Here is a 13,704-nt window from a genome sequence, read left to right as displayed (position 1 = left end):
ATTCCAGCATTTATTACTTTAGAAAGGTACAGAACGCATAAATTTAATAGTTAATCTTCCGAGATCAAGATTTAATTTTCAGCTCAATTCAGTTAATTAAAACTAGTAATTAATGTCATGATATTTGATTGTACTTCAAATATAATAATAATAATAATAATAATAATAATAATAATTGATTATCTAGTTTGTATAAAACTATTATCCGTAGCCTATATCTAGTCTGTATAAGAACATTGCAATAAAGTGAACATCATAAATTCTCTGAATGAGCAATTGGCAGTCTATAGTAATTTAGCATAGTTATAACTATTGTGTTTTTATTTCCATGAACGCCATAGGGCTACATAACTTCTGGACAGGGCCGGATTTATGGGGGTACAAAGGTGCACGCTACCCCCTTTTGTTGTAAATATACCTATCTAAAATGAGAAGCTAGCAGTAAAAATACCGCGACACTGGTGTGTCGTGAATGGGCCACTGGTGTACCGCGAGGATATCAAAACAAAATTATTAATTCTATAGCAATCAAATTGCAAAACGTAGGGGAAAATGTATATTTGTATTGCACATTACTATCAACCTCTACTATGAATATACAATTTTAAGTTTCATGCCGTGTTACTTTTCTGTACATTTCTAATCTTGAAAAAAGTATTTGTTATTGTTATGACCATTATTGCTTCTTTATCGTTACAGACTATTTCGTAACTTGAAAATTTAAAATATTATTCAATCCTTTCGTTAAATTATTTACATTTGTGTTTTAAAAGTAAAATAGATTTATTTGTTCGTTCGTTATTTAATGATCTTCATTCTTAGTAAAAGGTTGGATACAGTTTTCGAAAGAGTAAGCGTATTTTTAATAACCTGAGTCCAACATTTCATTGCAGTTGTTTTCTCCTTTTAAATTAGAATGAAAAATAAGCATAGTGATTTACCACGAGGAAAACCCAGTGATCGAGCTTTCTTCTCTGTGCGAAGGAGATAAGTAATCAAAGAAAAAAATACCAGTGTGTTTTATATTTACAAATAATAATATCTATAAGTGTGCCGCGAGAATTCATGTAACACCCGTAGTGTGCTGCAAGTTGAAAAAGGTTGGGAAACGCTGGTTTAGAGGAAAGAATAATTGGTACACTCCCTCCTCCCTGCTCTCTCTCTGCCTAGTATATTTTCTTTATTTTATTGTCTCCGAAACACCATTCCAGACAAATGCTTTTCGGTAGAAAAGTTAGAAACAAACCATCCCGCTCTTGGACAAAGTGGGCAACATGCGGTAGTCAGGTCAATGAACCTGCTTTGGAAATTTTCGTGCAATTTAGGTTACTGAGAGGGTGTAGTTTCTTCAACTATGCCGCCTTCTACTATGGCACGTGCCATAAATAAGTCATCGTCTGATCGTATGGGAAACACCGCTAGTTGTCCTTGCCTGACATCTGTTTCATATTCATATTAGCCAGTGACAGCGATAAAGGGCGCGCATACCCTGGGGTGCGGGGGAGCATACTTGATGGGGCCTCTACAACGTACGCTCAGCAAGGCACCTTTTACTTGTCATTTATAATTTTAATGCATTTTGAAAGCGTTTCTACATAGCTTATAATTAATTCTAACAGTTTCACAGAATTAAACCAGTTGAGAATGCTCCATGAGCATTGCCAGAACGAACTTAAAAAGAATGGAGATATGGAGCGGGAAGGAAAACTGTCATTGTTCCTACCTCGCAAAAATTAGTAAAATATTATTTCTCTATGACTTACAGTTCTCGAGATATGGCTGCTTAAATATCTAGAAATTTGAACTTTTTGGCCAGTATTTGGGGAACGGTGGCCAGTTGGCCAGTAGACAGTTAATCAGTGGACACTGGCTATTATTTGGTATTAAAATGTTCACCACCCTCTTAGGTATTGATCATCACCAATATGATCTCTCTACAACTTACGGCTCCCAAGGTATGGCTCGATAATATCTAGAAATTGGCCATTTTTGGCCAACATCACGGGAACGGTAAGTCATAGAGAGATGATATTGGTGTTAATCAATACCTAAGAGAAAGGTAAACAATTTGGTACCGATATTAATTCGTGGCCACTGGCCATTGGCCAAACCAGTGGCCACCGGTTACTATTTGGTACCAAAAAGTTCACCATCTTCTTAGGTATTGATCAACATCAATGTCATCTCTCTACAACTTATGGTCCCTGAGCTATGGCTCCTTAAATAGGTAGAAATTGGCCATTTTTGGCCAATATCACGGGAACGGTAAGTCATAGAGAGATGATATTGGTGTTAGTCAATACTTAAGAGGATGGTATGCATTTTAGTACCGATATTAATTGGTGACCACTATACAACTGGCCAATTGGCCAGTGTTAATCGGTTACTATTTGGTACCAAAATGTTCACCATCCTCTTAGGTAATGAACAACATCAATGTGATCACTCTGTGACTTATGGTTCCCGAGATATGGCTCCTTCAATCTCTGGAAGTCGGCTATTTTTTGGCCAATATCTTGGGAACGGTAAGAGTGACGCGAAAAATTTAATCACTTTTTCTGATAGTTTTTGAAGCTCTATCAAATACACGGTTCAAAATTGAAAAATCGCAAATAACAGACAGACGGACAGACAGACAGACAGACACACAGACATAGAGAATTCAGTATCGAACTTTTTAAGTTCGTTGATAATGAAGTAATAATTAAAATCAAATAATGAGGAATGACTGTGAACATGAATGTCAGGTTCCTCTTTGCGATTTTCCAAAGATTTTATTTTCCAGTGTAATATTTGCATATTATTATGTTAGTCTATAATGCCATATTTTCGATATCGTGTATCTTAGACTAGAATTACAGTGTATTACAATAAATTATCGTATTTACCAGAAATATCTTCCAAGAAAATAATTCGAGATATAAAAACTTGTTATTTGAAGAAGACAGTTGCTTACTGACAAGGGAGTGGCTCCACTGAGATCCGAACGAGACAATTGTGTTCGCATTGGATATGTTATAACTAGACGAATCCCGAAGTTATACGTGTCACCGGGCGGGATATCGTGAGTTACAACATATTCAACGAACTTAAAAAGTTCGTTACTGAATTCTCTATTTTGTACACTGCATTAGATAGAGCATCAAAAACTATCAGACAAAATGATTAAATTTTTCGCGTCAATCTAACCGTTCGCAAGATAGTGGCCAAAAAATGACCGATTTACAGAAATTTAAGCAGCCATATCTCGGGAACCGTAAGTCATAGAGAGATCATATTGGTGTTGATCAATATCTAAAAGGATGGTGAACATTTTGGTACCAAATAGTAACCGGTAGTCACTGTCCAACTGGCCAGTGGTTTGGCTAATGGCCAGTTGGCCAGTGGCCACCAATTAATATCAGAACAAAATGTTTAACATTCTATTAGGGATTGATTACAACCAATATCATATTTCTATGGCTTACCGTTCCCCTGATATTGGCCAAAAACATGGCCAATTTCTAAATATTTAAAAAGCCATAGCTAGGAAATTACCTGCTAGAATAGTTTGAACCGAGTCATTTGTTCGGAAACGATTGGGTAAATGGAAAACTCGGTGAACATCATTTTCAAGGCCACACTTTTTTGGGGTAAAAAGTTTGCCCCAGGGTTCCCCGCAGGGTCCCAGACGGGATCCAACTAAAAAGTTTCAAATGGCAAGGGGGGTTAAGTAGCACATCGTTTGAAATCTGTTGTAAAATGAAGGAAAATGGAGCAAGTCTCTACTCTCTACGACAACCCTGTGCAAAATGGCGGCGGGTCAAAATGAAAACTAAAACTTAATTGAAAAGTCCACGGCCACTCGTATAAATCGAAAATGGTGAGACAAATGTAAAAACAAGAAAGGACGTGTGGCATTACGAAATCGAGCTAAAGAGAATTTCACAGTAAATATCAAGCTCAAGCTCGAATTAGTGAGAAACTTGACTAGTGTGATCCTCATTGAGATTAGCAAACGCGAGCTCCATTGAGGATAGAGAGCATGAGCCCGAGTGAGTCACGGTTGCAAAATTACCAATTTTACTTCTTTCTTTCTTTTCTTTTCTTTTTTTTTCCTACTCCAATGCGTAAGGTTTATGAACAGTAGAAGTGCTTGCTAGAAAGACTTTAATTAGCATTGCTTGAATTATCCATAGACTAGGAACTGCTTAGATATCTAATGCAACTTACGTTCGCATTTTAACAATTCAGGTTGTAATTAAAACCTTGAATACTGAGCAGATGAGCACGCAGAATGTTTTGTTTGGATGTATTTCTAATACGCAATTAATTCTTCGTAAACAAATACTACTCTATAGTATCTGAAGCGACTTGAGTTGGATTGAATGAAAACGTGAACATGTATTCGAACTGCGCAATGTATTGTTAATTATCATGAACTGGAACAATTAGAAAAAAAATGGAAGCGCGACTGATGAGCACCAAACATCAAAATTTCACAAGGCATGGTCAAAGCTCACACCTCAAAGACCAGAAAAAAAGATTGCCCCATCAACTAACCGTTGTCTTGTCCAAGTCAGTTGCTTCTTTTCATTGTGAAATTTCCTGCAAGTTGATCAGAATGTTGAAAATTTCCTACATTTTAAATTTATTTAGTATGTACTGATCAGTCAGAACATTATGACTACCAACCTACTATCGATATAATTTCCGTCCAGGCGATATCTGTGTCACCTGCCGACGAATGCCTGCTAGTCAATCACGCGTACGGTGCATGCAGTATCAGTGAGAGTGCTAGCCGTGTGTAGAATGGGGAAGGCGCGCGATCTGAGTTTGACCGAGGGCAGGTTGTAATGGCCCGCAGACTCGGCAGGAGAATTTCGGAAACTGCAGGACTTTTCGGATGTTCGAGGAGTGCTGTGGTGAGTGTCTTCAACAAGTCGCGAAACCAAGGGAAAACGACGTCCAAACGTCGAGAGGTTGGGCGCCCCCACCTCATTACAGATGTCGGACGTCATAGGCTGGGCAGACTGGTAAAACAAGACAGGCAGCGAACTGTGGCAGAACTAACATCATACTTTATTACTGGGCAAAGTACAAGTGCGTTTGAACACACAGTGCACCGAACACCCCTAACGATGGGCCTCCGAAGCCCATGTCCCATCTATGTGCGAATGTTAACACCACGACATCGGCAACTACGACTGAAATGAACACATGACCACCGTCATTAAACCTTGGCACAGTGGCAGAGCGTTGCATTGTCTGATGAATCCCGATATATTCTTCATCATGACGATGGGAGGGTGCGAATCCGTCGTGTTTCAAGAGAACAGTTCTTTGACACCTGTACTGCGGGACGGAGACAAGCTGGCGGTGGCTTAATTATGCTCCGGAAAACATTTACGTGAGCATCCATGTGTCTAGTGAAGGTCGAGCAAGGCACCATGACGGCCAAGGCGTATCACACACTGCTTGCAGACGACGACCATGTTTCCCAACGGTAGTGGCATTTTTCGAAAAGATAATGCACCATATCACAAGGCCAGGATTGTGATGGAGTGGTTCGAGGAACACAGGGGCAAGTTCCAAGTGATGTGCTGGCCGCCCAACTCGCCTGATCTGAACCTAATCGAACACAAATGGGATGTGATTGAACATGACTTCAGAGCGCATCGCCCCTTTCCCTGGAATTTACGGGAATTAGATGACCTGTGTGCAAGAGCGCCGATCCTGGGGGGCCGAGGGGGCCCGGACACTCCCAAAGCTCATGTGAGCCCCCGCATTGTATTTATGAATATACAATATTTGGCATAATTTGAATACAATTTGTCTTAAAATCCTCATGCCTTCTGCATCTGAATGCCCCCCATATTTACAGAAAAATCGCCGCCCTTGCCTATGTGTACCAATCAACTCTCTCCAGTGACCTTTCAAGGGTCATTGCGTCCATGCCAAGACGCGTCGCCATTGTTATCCGTGCTAAAGTTGGACACACTGACAATAAGGTAGGTAGTCATAATATTCTGGCTGATGTGTGCGTATATTTTAACTCGTATATTTTGTCTCGACTCGAATTTCGAGACGTCTCGACTCGAATTCGAGTCGAGTCGAGACAGAGTCTGTCGAGTCGAGACACGAGTCGAGACAAAATTTTCTCGAGACGAGTCGAGACAGGCTTAAATCTCGACTCGACTCGACTCGAACGCATCCCTATTGTTACATTTGTTGATGGTTGGACTCTAGTGAGTCAGAAACTATTAATAAAGAGTTTGTTTTGTCCAGTATTTCTGCGATTAGAAGGGTCTATCTAAAATATATTTCATTTGTATATGAGAAAATAAGAAAGTTTATTTTCTAAGAATAAAATAAATATTTTCAATGTGAAGTTAACATTAAGTTTCGAAGAGGAGCTAAACAGAAGAATTTGTTACCATTTAGATCAGTTTTCGGTCAACTATACTCTGAAATGGGAAGAGGGCAAACTTGGAAATATTTTACTAAAGAGACTTCGATGTAAATATTGCAAGGTCAAAATAAAATAAAGAACAAAGGTAGCACAAACGTGTTATGGAAACATTTAAAAGCACAGCAATCTACTATATTAGTGAATCTGAAAAAAGTTTTGACGAATTTTAGATATTCAATTTTATCATCACAATTTCAGATGCAGGTTTGGATACGAATCAAGATCTGAGATTCGAATTTCGGATCCAGATCCGAGATCCGAGATCCGGACCCGGATCCGAGATCCGAGTTTCGGATCCAAATCCGAGATCCGGACCCAGATCCGAGATCCGAATTTCGGATCCGGATCCGAGATCCGGATCTGAGATTCGGATCCGAGATCCGGATCTAGGTCCGGATCCGGCAAGATCCGGATCCGGATCTCACTGGATCCGGGATATCCGGATCCGAAAATTTTTGGCCATCCCTAATACAAACGGCAATCAGGTAACGACTTTCTAAAGCATAACTTCTCTTGAAGAAAGAAAGAAGGAAATGAATTATAAGATCAGAAACTGAGAACAGCGGAAGATTTTAAAAAATAAAGACACCAGTGTGATTCGAATGAGGTTCAAAAATTTGAATTCCAACAGAAGGAAAGAACTAAATATACACAGCTATCAAAACAAGCTGTAGAACTACCTTCTAGTTATATTGGTAGCGAAGGAAGCCACTAAAATCCTCCTTTTTTTGTTTGTTTGTTTGTTTGTTTGTTTAAAAGCGTGTGCGTTTTCTTTAAATAAACAAAGTTTTCTGCATTTGCCAAGGCACTATGTTGCTCTGAAACTAACATTTCATTAAGGAATTAATAGGACCTGTCAAACAGCAAACAACGTGGTGTGTTGGAAAGGCTTCCCTACTTTTTTTCTTTTCTTTTCTCTCTCTCTCTCTCTCTCTCTCTCTCGTAGGCTACTCCTCATATTACTTCGAGTGCGTTGTTGTCAAACTCACAATTTTAAACGACTTAGAAAAATTCAGACGCACAATCATAATTTGGAGAAGTGTAGAACAGGATTGCCAACTGGCCGGTTTTTCACCGGCCTGGCCGGATATATTGCTGTTATTTTGATTAAAGCCGGTGATCGGTCAAACTTCTTACAAACCCCTTTATGACCAGTTTTTCAAATATGTTTTTTAGTCCGAAGTATAGATTTAAAAAAAGTACCGGTAACTTTCATTCTGCAAATCCATAACTGTCGTCTTTCACCATCTATCAAAGATTAACATATTTTGTTCATCTGTTTAGACAGTTTTAAAGAGATGATAGGGACTGTATTAGGGAAAATTTGAAAATGACTTGTAACGAATTTTATACATTTATTGGGAGCGAAAAATGACTTCTTAAAACAATTTCCTGTAGTTAAAGTGTAAGTTTAAAGAATAAATTTCGTTTTCCATATCCAAAATTGTCATACGTAAAGATTAATATACTTTTGTTCATCTGTTTCGATGATTTTAAAGAAGTGGCAGTTACTGATAAATACAATAAAATGATCAATGCCGATTTCAGTTTCTCGTTTATGGCACAATGTATCTATTAAGATTATTAGTGAATGTACAAAGGATTATGCAGAGTACAGGTGCTAATGCACTTTTGTTCAGATAGTACATTTCCTTCCCATGGATGGGTCTGAACCACGGGCGTCATTTCAGACTTCGCTTGAAGAGGGGCAAGTGCACCACCGACATAAGACTTTCACGTTTCGTAGTAATATATTAGTAGACAAAGTATAGTATATTAGTAGATTAAAGTATACATATTCGTCAAACTCTTCAGAGGGGGCGAGCAATTGCCCCTCCTGCCTCCCCTGGTCCGAAGAGAGATACTTCACACTTAGACTATATCATAAAGGGTGCCGGTTTTTTTTCAGAGTTGGCAACCCTAGTGTAGAATCACCTAGTTTCTCTGTGTCTATATGGTGGGAGATGGGTTCGATTCTCGGTGTGAAACGGTGTTTCGGATTTTACGTTCAACTACAGATTTACTTCTTACATAGGTACCCTCGTTGCTGGAAAGGGACACTAATCTCCAAACCAATTAACCTGGTTAAAGATTATTTTTTTAAAAAAGTATCACAACTTAGGTAGTGAATTACAATAATTTTGAAACCTAATGTGTTCAAAATGTATTTCGTCCTTCATTAACTTATATTCAAGTCTTAATTGTTGCAAGTATGAGGATAATGACCCTCGAGTATCTGAATATTATAGAGCAAGAGATCATACTGAAACTGCTGTATTGTATCTTGAGTGTATGCTTCGCGGTAGTGAACTGAGGAACTCAGGTAAGCCTATGAACACAACAGCTACTTACTCGAAGAAGTTTAGAAATCATTTGGTGATCCCATTACTTTACCTTTAACAGTTAAATTCAATAAAATGTTCAGCAGTACTCTAAGGTAGGTTTTCTCAACGTATATCGTCATTCATCACATCTTTCCAGAGACCCCTATAAGTAAGTTTCAGTTTGTATGATAATTTCTGCTTATCGCGTGTAGTTGTATCTCTGTGTAAACCTTAGGAAAAAACAGTTGTCAGAGAGGTGGAAATATCTATCTAAATTTAGACATTCAAAATAATCTTTAAAAATATATTTTCCGCTACTAGATTATAATTACATTTATCTTTATTACCTCGTTTCATGTATTTCTTCCGCGACTCCCAGGTTGAAAAACCTCACTATAGGCTAACGGAAACTGATAATACAAATGAGTGAATTATGAAATAACAGATGGAATAATAGAATGAAAGGGAATGGAAGTGACGAAAGAAATCTCCCATGTCGTATTTGTTTGTGCGTGCGCCACAAAGGTCAAGCATGGAATGCCTCGTTCTCGTAGATAGCTCGAAATACAGTATATACTGTACGTATAAACTTTCATCCACTGCCCAAAATGACTCCACGTGAATTCCTAGCAGCACCTACTGATATTCACTTGTTCTGTTATTACTTTGTTTAATTAGTTTCACGCATAAATGACTTTTCAATTTTGATTAATTATGCATGAATTTGGGTTATGGATATAAACAAAAACATAACAATAAACTGAATTACAACTCTTTATAAACATGTCGTTTTGTCACTTCTGTATAGTTTTTGTTTGTTTGTTTTGTTTACTGTGAATCGAAGTCAGCCATTATGGGAGTAAATAATTTTGATGTGTTTCCTTGTCATACATTTCATTTAAGCATGCTTAGGAATAAATGACTTCATGATTATAACATTGGTGGACCTGGCACCCGTTTAACGATCACGAAACTGTTCACTTGTTTGTACTCAGACATCCTGTACCAGGCACAAATCAAGTTTCTAATTTGTGTATGGAAAACTGATGAATCTCATTTTTCTTGTAAGTAAACAACTAAAACTAATTCTAACCAAGCCTTTACATATTAAAACATTAAAAAATGGAAGTTAAATTTAGTGTGTGGACGAATTATTCCTGTATTTTTTATTTTCTTTTCGAAGCAAAGTCCATTTTTTAAACTTCTAATATTTAAGTTTAAGCTTCAGGAATTTTGACTTAAGTTTCTACGTATGACAAATTCTTGTCTCTTCCATCTCAGAATAAGACAGTCTTTCTCTGGAAGAGCTGTCTCCTAGCTATGTGGTTAGCAGTATCTCCTTTGGTGTGAAGAACTTGGATTCTATTCCTGGCGGAAGCACTTGTGGTTTGAACTCATGTTAAATTGTAGGCGCAGGTTACACATAATTTCAGTGCTAAAGGAAGAAATTAAGCTCCAACAAGCAATCCATTCCAGGATTTTTAGAGCGGAATATAAGTTCAAACTTTGTAAATTAATACTTTATTGTAAAGATAATATTGATTATTATTAGTGGCGTTTGTAACCGTTTTCATAAGATTTTTTCGATTATTAAGAGGTAAATGTTTCTTTTTTTGCATTTAGACAAACTACATATGAAAAATTCGGGAACTAAATGTTAGATATTTTGCGTTTAGGTTATTTCATTATCTCATTTATGCTTATGATCTAGTAATCGAGCTTTGAGTTTTGTAGAGCAGTGCCAAGACTTCGTTCCCGTATCTTAATAACGGACTATCCTGTGCGTTTGATTTTTAACTTTCGTTTTTCGTATTATCTTCCCACCAATCATTTTCTTAAAGTGGATTTTGCGAAGATTGGATTAATTTCAGTTTAATATCTTTCTTATTAACTTAATCATAAGGCAAACCTCGAATTGTAAATCTTAATTACTAAATTTCGATTGAGGACTTTTTAAAACTAAGGTACTAGTCAGTAAAAATTCATTACCTCTTAACGCCGACAATATTTGACATCATGGATTAAGATCTAATTTCTATTGTCCCAGTCACTAATAGCAGGAAACATTTTTTGCTTTCCTTGTCCTTTGATTCTACAATCCCTTGACAACAAATAGCGTGCTATTGGTTGTTCCATTTACAATTGCATGTTTCAAAACGTGGTGGATATCCGGAATATTCCGGAAGTGTTGAATACAACCCTGTTTTTTGTTGAAATTCTGTCAATGCCAATGCCAGTGAATACGCTGAAGGTGATGAAACGCATACTATATTGCTATTCGGGTTCCTATTTCGAATTGTTGTGGAAAGGATAAATAGACTGGAAAGTTTGAGCACACTTGTGTTTAAATGGCTGTTAACGTAGTCACTCAAAGAAAATGTTAACTCTTAAATTTTTATTTCCGAGGTCTCATCCTTTACAATACATAGGTTCGTTTTAACAATGTCATTGTAAATAGAAAGTGATGGGCAAGGTGACACTAACATCATAGTTCACAGGCGTTACACATTGATTGGGTGTAGAAAATGGGAATACTTTTTAATCTTGTGTTAATATTATGGAATGTTTAGAGGTTAATTAGCCAGTACTGAATGAAATATAGTGTCAGAAAAACTTACATATTCACAGTTCGGCTCGAGAATACACTTTTCTTGCAAAAAGCTCTGACTATCTATATGAACAATTGCAGAGTGTGGAGTAAGATGGAGCGTTTAGTGAAGCATGGTAGTGTATTAAACTCTTAGAAGGAGCTGCGATTACTTATTTAAAGTGTAGTCCTCTTGAACACAATACCGATTTGATCCCGGGTTATATCATAAGGAATTTGCAAGAATTCCGATCACAAGTTTTTCTGTGATGTCCCTTTCCTTCCACTGTACTTTCGAAGCACGAATTTTTCAGAATATATTATACATTTGATACGTTTGTGCAGACTGCAAGATTGTAAACTAATTTCATTCTTTCCAAGTGACATCAGACATTTTGCAGTTGTCAGAGGTGAAATTTTTGCTTGTTTACAAGTTTTTCAAGAAAATAAAAAAAGGTAAGTTGAACCGAATCAAATTTGTGTGGCAGCATCATACTTTAAGTACCATGTGTATATTTCTGAATTCAAGACGAGGTTTTTCGCCGCAATTTCATACCAAAAAATGGGATTTTGTCTTACTTTCGCGATTTATTGATTTATTTATTTATGAACAGAATCACAAGTTCTTAACTTTATTCACTTCCTCATCTACCACTTTAATATTGAACGTTCGCAGATTCATTTGGACCCTTCCAGTGAGAAAGACGAAGGGAGGTCTGCATCTGATTTGAGTTTTAGCTTAGTTTTATAGTAAGTTTTAAAAATATGTTCAATGTGTGCTATAGATAAACTTTTTAAAATCCTTTGTTGAAAAGATGAGGGGGCGGGGATCGTCTTACATTCAGAAATATACAGGAGTTTTTCATTGAATGTTTTGAACTGTTGAAAAGAATCAAACATAAAACCATCCGGGTGGCTGCTAACTTAATTGTTCTATATGAAAAAATAATGTCAAACGTTAAAAAATATTCCATATTAATATTTCTAACATTAATGTTCTACAGCAGGCATGTTAAATTCAGTATCTCAAGTGGGCCAGTCATCAGTATAGAATAATGCGAGCCGCAAGAAAAAAAATCAATTTTCGTATTTAGTGATGTATTTATTCCGAATTTTTCCGAAATCGGAATTTTTAAAATTCCGGATTTTCCGAATTCCAGAATTTTTCCGATTTTACTTTCCGTATTCCGGAAAGTAAAAATTTCGGATTGGTAATCCCTACTTTGAATCCTACTTGAATAATACGAGGGTGGGTTGATAAGTTCTCAGTCTCACCAAGAAAACAACTAGATAGGAACCGACGTTTTTATTCAACATATGTACCCCTGTAGTGCAATGCACTTTTCATATCGCTGCTGCATTGCTTGCAGGCCAGGCAAATAGAAGTCGGATGAATGCTCTGCAAACCAGGCCTCTGTTTGAGAAATGACATCATCGAAATGCATTCCCTTTAAAAACATTTCCAATTTAGGAAAGAGATAAAAGTCTGATTGAGCCAAATGAGGAATAAGGTGGATGTTCCTGTATTTGAAACCGTAGGTCCTCCAATTTTTATAATGTAAGACGTGCCTTGTGTGAGGGCGCATTGTCCTGGAGGAAGATTACCCCTTTTGACAGCTTTCCACGTCTCCTTTAGTGCTGCTTTCAGTTTGTCCAGAAGAGATGTATAAGAAGTTGCATTGCTGGTTTCACCTGATTTCAGATAATCCAGCAATAGAATTCCTTCACAATCCCAGAAGACCGTAGCAAGGACCTTAGCAGAAGAGCGCTGTGTCCTAGCCTTCTTCGGACGTGGAGAACCGCTGTAGCGCCATTCCGCCGATTGCTGTTTCGTCATGGGATCGTAGAAATATAATCAGGTTTCGTCCACTGTTACCAGTCGTTGCAAAAAATTGGCCTTATCCACTTGAAATTGGGACAGAACTGCCTTACTCGCCTCCATCCGTTCACGCTTCTGACCTGCGTTCAAAATTTCGGAATCCATTTTGCCGCGAGACTAATACCAAGAAAAAAATTACAACTAAATGAAAACAGCCGTCCCAATGTGTCCTCTATCTGTTTGAGCGGGATCCGGCGATTGTCGAGAATCATCCGGTGAATGGCGTCAATCATCTCGGGAGAGGTCACGCCACACCTTGAATCATTGTTCAGACCAAACTGCCCATGTTTGAAGTTCGCTGCCCATTTCTTCACAGTAGCATACGATGGTGCCTTGTCCCCCAATGTCGTAACAAGGTCGTAATGAATCTCCTTCGGCGAGAGTCTCTTTACGAAGAGGTACTTGATGAATGCACTGTGTTCAAATTTACTAATTTCTGAGACGTGGGCTGACATCCTCACTT

The 13,704-nt window shown here is 37.7% G+C and overlaps 1 protein-coding gene across 13 annotated transcripts in view; it reads left to right on the top strand.

Moving 5' to 3' along the window:
* Window positions 1–13,704, top strand: part of ATP7 (copper-transporting ATPase 1) — a 361,543-nt gene that overhangs the window by 206,597 nt on the left and 141,242 nt on the right. The window contains exon 1 of one of the 13 annotated variants that reach the window (XM_081728125.1): window positions 11,600–11,818. The exons of the other annotated variants lie outside the window; for them this stretch is intronic. The gene's annotated coding sequence lies outside the window, so the exon portion shown is untranslated. Of the gene's footprint in view, window positions 1–11,599; window positions 11,819–13,704 lie in introns of those variants that run through there. 13 annotated transcript variants of the gene reach the window in all.

Source organism: Thermobia domestica, chromosome 10 (assembly GCF_964235325.1).
Source record: "Thermobia domestica chromosome 10, izTheDome1.hap1.1, whole genome shotgun sequence".
NCBI classification, from domain to species: Eukaryota; Metazoa; Arthropoda; class Insecta; order Zygentoma; family Lepismatidae; genus Thermobia; species Thermobia domestica.
Note: the sequence above shows the minus strand (reverse complement) of the source record. Positions and strands in the feature narration are given on the sequence as shown.